The following is a 7,404-nucleotide window of genomic DNA, read 5'->3' as shown; positions in this document are numbered from 1 at the left end:
TACAATAAAACTTCTAAAAACGACTGCCAAATTAAGTTGGGAATTATAAGTTCTACACTAACTTTTACGGCACAGAAAGGTATAGCCGCTGTTCAAAGATTGTTACAAAAAAACTTATACATTTTCACGAGGGACAGTACCAGAATTTGGTACACCTCAATGCATATGAAATTTTTGGGATTTTTTTACAGCCGCAACTCCCGAACCGGATGTTGCGCGCACAACGGTTTTCACGCCAATGTGTACAAGTTATCTAACTACAGAATGTCATAAAACAAAGCGGAAATGTGTTTGGGAGTGTGCGAAAGTGAAAGTTTCGTGCATGTACGTGAATTTGGCACCATGTACCGGGCAACTTCCCTGAAGTGGACAGTTAATTTATGCTCATGATCTCGAGTCTCGATTCAGGAAGGCCGCCGTCCCGTTTTTGGGCAGTGCATCCGTCACACACTGTGCATGATGTACTCGTACTAATATACACTGAATAAAATGAACGCGAAGCCGTAAGCACGGGCGGCTGATTCCAACACCCGTCAAAGTAATCGCCCCCATTTCGGCCAGGGTCAAAAAGAGGGAGGGGAAATTAAAGGGAGGGATTTTCTTTGGTCAAAAAGAGGGACGGAAAACTAAAGGAACGGATTTTGAGTGGTCAAAAAGAGGGAGTAAATTTCTATGGTAAGAAAAGGAAGGGAATTTGAGCGATACTAAAATTTGAAAAATTACAGAGCGAGCAAAATTTGAGCAAAACAAACTTTTCAAGTACTACCTCCGGATGCTGTTACTGCGTAATAGCTTCAAATATTATAGTGGCAGTCTTCCACTTTACAAAAAAAGTTATGTCAGATCTTCTCCGCAAATTTGGTTTTGGATGCTTTAATTATGAAACGTTTTTATGTTCAAAAGTAAGTACTAACTCACAAACTACATTTAGCTCATTTTGCAACCAAGCACCCGAACGAAGTGGGCTTTTCTTTAACAAGCTGACGAGCAAAACGAGCCCGCGCTTCTAATTGATGACATTTGAGTCTCTCGGTCTCTGAATCGGAGAGTACCCCTGACCTTTGGGTCGCTGCGTGACCTTTGGGTCGCCGACGATTTTTTTTGTGATTCATATGTAACTAAACATGGTGAGTTAGACTCTGTAAGAGTTTAAACTCTGTAAAAGTCACAGAATTCTATATGCATAAACGTGAGCGCGGCGTTACAAACTGATACACCAGGTGACCTCGAACCTGGGTACCCGAGGTCGGCACCAATGTTTCCACTGTATATATGCAGTTTGATGTGCTAAGTTGAACTGAAGTATCCTGACATCCCTCAATTTTTAAACAGTCTACTCAAAGTTAAAAACCGCAATATTGAGTAAGGGCTGCGTAGGAGATCGTCGCACACGAGTCAAGAATCGTAGCCGATATTTATGGGTCATTGAATTAGTTTTCAAAAAACCACTTGAACATGATTTTTTTAAGTGACTTTGATTTTTTTTAAGTGACTTTGATTTTTTAAAATATTTCGTAATTCAGAAAAAAGGATGTCCATCAAATTTTGTCTGCCGGTATAAAATGTAGGAATCAAAGTGAAATTGCAGGTTAGGTAAAAATATTTTAATTTGAAGGTTTTACTTCCTAAAAATTTGTTTTTAAATCAACTTTTAAGCATTCAGATAACTTTCGAACCAAAATCTGGTATTTATATTATTTTTTTGAATACATTCTGTATCTACGTTATATATGTTTTTCACGTTTTATATGCCGAATTAATTATAGACTGCCACTACCATTAATTAAGACTACCACTATAATACAAAGTATTTGACAATATTACGCAGTAACAGCATCCGGAGGTAGTACTTGAAAAGTTTGTTTTGCTCAAATTTTGCTCGCTCTGTAATTTTTCAAATTTTAGTATCGCCCAAATTCCCTTCCTTTTCTTACCATAGAAATTCCCTCCCTCTTTTTGACCACTCAAAATCCCTTCCTTTAGTTTTCCCTCCCTCTTTTTGACCAAAGAAAATCCCTCCCTTTAATTTTCCCTCCCTCTTTTTGACCGTGGCCCACATTTCCGCTTTTATTACCGTTGAATCGCGAGGGTTCAAATTTCTGAATCGCATTTCTGTATTTGCTAATTTTTACAACTATGATCGATTCTGTTTTACGATATGCAAAGAAACGCAGTTCTGATTTCAATAAGCATAGGTTTTCTGATTTTCTTTAAAGCGTTTGTGAAGTATTTAATAGTTATATGAATACTGATTATCTGTGCCAGGACTTCAGCCCCTGTCCTTTGAGGCAAAGGATCTCGGCTTCTACTTCACCAATTTTGTTGCTTTAAAGTACATCAAAATTCTCTAGCTGTAGCGGTGGATCCAAGATTGTTGACTTATTGCCAAAATCATTTGTCTAGGTCCAGTGGTCAATCATAAGCTTGTTACCATGGACGCGATAAGAAATGCACACTGTTCTAACACAACTTGACCCAGAACAGGAGAAATATCTGAGCTGCTACTTAACGATAAGTACGAGTACATTACAAAGTAAAAAATTCATGTAACTTAACACGTTAGTCATAATCACGTTAGTCATCATTGCAAATTATGTACTGTATGTACAAGTAAACAGTGTACAAGTAAACAGTCCGTGCTTCGATTAACTTATGTAAAGTGTATCATTACTAAACACACGTACGGGTTTATTATTACTCGTATTATGACAGTCTGTAAGCGACCGCAAAGCAACGCATCCTTGGAATTACTTATTTTTTAATAGTCATCGGCCAATATTCATCCGTGCTGGGCTTGTATAATACCACTTCTTGCCAGCGCGCCGCATGACTGACTGATCTATTAGTCACTACAAAACAACAACAACAATCCGTTGCCATGGCGTATACCACACGCCTGGTCACAGTTATTCGAAGTAAATACGAGAGATCGCGCCCGATATTTGTTAGCGCAGTTACTGTTCGCTTTTTGAGATGGTAAAATTAAAACAAGCGTGGTAGTTACCTTTAGAAGCAAACAAGAGGTTTAGAGTTTTACAGTTCTTGGACTGGCAAAGTAAGCCGTCATAACCGTTTTCCAATACCGAGTATCGAGGTCAGTTTACCGAATAACCATTGCCGCGATTCACCGGCCACGAAAGGGAACGTTACTGTTGTAGAATCTAACTTACAGAGTAGATTGCTTTTTTTGCCACATCAAGGTTTAAGATTATCATAATTAAATTACTTATATGTAGTTTATACCGCTTGGTGCCTTTGCTTAGTGTCCATATTGTGGAACTCATGAATCTGTGATCGTTACTGCTAGGGCCGAGTTTGCCTGTTCGCTCAGAGCTGCCGTTTTACGGTTGAGCGAATTTTGTTTAGAATAATACCGTAGCGTTACTTACAAAATATGTATATGCATTTGTTGTTGGAATTGTTAATTTATAGTTATTTGTTGGCTATCAAAACCGATTTTTCGTGATTTCTGCTGTAGTATTATTTTTGGCAGGGGGTAAAACGTGGCGTTGGCACCTGCCAGTGGCACTGCCAATGGCATGGCAAGCGATAAAACCTGGAGGCTCTGGCAACTGGCAAACGATAAAACCTGGCAGATGCCACATAAAATGTGGCACATTTAATAAGCGGGCGAACGTCGGAGCGCTTGGTCAACTGTAGAGTTCTGCAGTTTTGCCAGTGCCCTGAGTACAGGCAGTTTATTTGTAAAGAAACAGCACTGGCCATGAACGAAGTGCCTAAACAAGCGCCGGCATACAAAATTTCAAAAGGTCACTTTGCATCTTGCCGTTTGCGCAAATTACCGTAATAAAAAAGAATTACCAGACGCGTTAAAAGTACAACCGCTGCACTTTCTGAAGGCACGTCGCTGTAATATGCGTCGCAATCGAATTAAATGATAGATGTGAAGTTGTGAACATATTCAACATAAGCAGTTAATCATCGTATGCTGGCAGCTAACACATTTATGCATATGCACTGTAATGCGCAGCAGTGCGCATGTGGAAAATTGGTGGTTTAAATTGTACCCCCGACAATGATTTAGATAAATACTTCTATCATTATTCAAACCCGAAACATAACTGGCTTGCTGTTATGGAAACAACCGGTAAAATAAAAGTTGGAACAGATTTATTAGTTCATCAAACTAATTTTCCAATTCATTTTTTGGATAGCCGTACACAACATTGCACTATAGAGTACACCGTACACGTACAATGCTGTACAAAACAGTATGCAAAATTATACGCATATTTAGTCAAAATTAATTTTTTTTAGTACCATTGCACTAGTACCATTCTCCGTTTTAGACTATTCAGGAATGACTATGTAATGTATTTACATGATTTATGTTGTACTACTCGAGAGCGGCAGTACCATTTTCGTATTTTTGTTCTGCTTACCAGCTTACATAACGTGATCTGTTTCGGGTAATTTAAATAAAATGTTCTCTGTGATAAGCCCGCTTATTTCTGCTGTTATTAATTTACGTGATGAAACATTAGTTTTCAATTTAGGCGTTAATCGTCTGCATATCGTCTGACTGACCTGGATGAGAAATACAGTACGCAATATCGCTGATTAAGGTAACTGAAATAACATAGTCCATAACAACTAAACTGATCGCGGAGTTAAATGTACATAAAAAATCATTTATAACGACACCACTATAAGCTGCATGTTTACCGATCAAAAACTTATACTGAATGGTAATGTTACTGGTGCTCGTATTTTCGCAGTTAAAAATTATTGAGTTTTTCAAAATGTCGAACACTGTAATGCCAATTAGACATAGTCACGTACCTAATAACACTCCGTGAGTATGATTCACGATAAACAGTTTCGGACTGGAAGAGAAACTATAACTGATTGACTATTGCTATAACTGATTGACTTTATTAACGTTGTCATTTCTGAAGAGAAAATTACAGTTAATAAATGTAGCCGCGCTTTTTTAACACGCTCATCAATAATGCTTTGACTGCAAACTACAAGCCAGGCCGAGAAGGGTAAACGGTGTTATAATCTTTATTTTCAGTCTACGAGTCGTACTGAGGCCTGCTCGGTTGAGTGTTTTAATTATGTCAGCACTGTTATTTAATTATGTGAGCACTGTTATTACAAAAAAAACCGGCGCCACGTAGATTACATTCACAGTTCACATATGAATACATCCTGTGCTTCACATACATACATCCTGCTTTATCTTTTTGTTTTGCCGGCTGATTATTTTGCCCGTTGTAGTGGGGACTGTAGGGTGTACATAAAGCCGATTATCATTCATGCGACAAGCAGATGAGCCCAAACCATAGATTCTTTTTGCCAGTGCGCGTAGTGCGTACGTTAATATTAAATTTGACCGTTAAGTCGGAACTTCTGCATCTGACCTGTTTTTATGAGTCTGAGTGCGACGCTGTTTGTATTGTGCGGCGTGCGGCCTAACAATTCCGACACATGCCAAGTTGACGTTTAGTCAGTTCTATAGAATATGCACTCCATCAAGTAGGATAGGGTCCTCGCGGGAAGCATTACGTAAAATAAATTCGAGTAAAAGTTTCTATCATTAGTCCGGTTCAAGATAGACCGAAAATTTAGTAAATCCTGTCAATTGTGAGAATTCTGCAAAAGCTGAGTAACGCACGAGATAAGATAAGCGCTCATAACTGGTCCATATCACGATGATGTGTCTTTTGCACGTTTGTATCCACGCCCAAATATTCATAAATCTTGCTTTAGAAAAAGCTACTCGAGAGTAGCATATTCGAGCGTCAAAGTCGCCAATCTGGATATTTCTCATACAAGCTCATATGCACACGTTTTAATGCTTACATTTCACTGCGATATACCGTAACCGTACACTTCAATAATTATCCTTTAATAAGTAATGCTAACGCCTATAGGGTATCATCGACACTGCTACGTGCACAATCTTAATAACTAATTAATAACATTATAATTAGTGTTAATTGCTCATCCAAAAACATTCTGGTAGCGTAAACCAGAAAGTGCGCGTAGGGCGCATAAGTCTCAACTTATAAGTTACCACGACGTGTTAAAATGTCTAATTAAAATAATTAATTAATTACGGGTTCATTAGAATTAAAAAGTTTGCGGATAAATGGCGTACAGAGTATTGATCAATTCGCTGACCGGCTGGCGTTTATTAACTTGCAACTGGTAGCGTTAATTAACTGTTTTAAATTTAATCGTTAATTACAGTATCTTTTTTAATTAATTTGAAGCACTGAATTCGGTAGGCAATATATAGAGTCTTATAGACAGCAGTAAGGTGCAAACTGCAAAGTAAAGTTACAGACTAGAATGAAAGCTCACCGTAAAGCAAAATCTCGCATGTTTTTGCCCTCCCAAAATTGCCCGCTCGATGCAGATATGTGATGCATCATTGCCGTGCGGTTATTTGATGTTTGTTAAGGTTCAAAGTTCGATTTTTTTAAGCGTGTGTCATAGATTTCCTTCGCTGAAATCTTCATGACTGAATTTTTTGAGCCTAACTATTCTGTTCTCAATATTCCACTACTATGCCAATTTGCGTAAGTAATAAATAACAAGCAGCTTAATTGATGCTTGAACCTCTGTTAGTCTATTATTGACATTTGACAGCTTTTCAGTTTTCACCTTAAAGGTTTCAAGAAGTTTAAACACACTCCACTTCTGTATGTGGTTTAAATTTTGTACGATACTGGTAAGTGGTAACTGGACATTTTTACAAGTCGGTTGGTATTACATGTACATTATTAGCGTGAAATGTACTACGTAGGAGTACATTTCACGCTGATAATGTAGAAGTGATACAAGTAATGGCGCCGCTAATTATTGGTGTTTACATTAGTAATTATCGGCGCTATTGTGTATGCATGATTTTAAGAAAGCTGTGGTGTTGGATGATTTTGTTCCCAGCGTTGCATAACAATACTTCAGGCGGCATCCATAAAGTCCGTGACGCGAATTGGCAGGAGCAGGAGCGTCTGACAATTCTATTTGCCTTATCTCGATATTACAAAAAACGTATCGCAGGGGAAGGAGGGGGTGAAATTGGCAAATGTTGGCGTTATTTAGGGATGCCGCCTAGGCCTAACTGATTCCAAAACATGAAATACTGTACTTGGAGTATTTATTGAGTTATTCGTAATCATTTTTGCATCCAGTGCATAGAGATGTTGTGATTAGGAACCATCCGCTAGTCATGTTATTACTGTACTACATTTTTGTTGCAAAGCATTCGTACTTCCTTAATTTATTAACAAGAAATTGGTGCAAAATAGCAATTTCAGATAATCTTCGCATGCTAAGTTGTGCAACAAGTGCACAGATAATAACAGCAAAGCGTTTCAGCTTCGAGTGTTCTATCATGGTTCTGTGCTTCTACATAAGATTATAGTTTAA

Source organism: Paramacrobiotus metropolitanus, unplaced genomic scaffold (genome assembly GCF_019649055.1).
Source record: "Paramacrobiotus metropolitanus isolate TYO unplaced genomic scaffold, Prichtersi_v1.0 Parri_scaffold0000051, whole genome shotgun sequence".
In the NCBI taxonomy this organism is placed as follows: Eukaryota; Metazoa; Tardigrada; class Eutardigrada; order Parachela; family Macrobiotidae; genus Paramacrobiotus; species Paramacrobiotus metropolitanus.
This window is presented reverse-complemented; position numbering follows the sequence as displayed.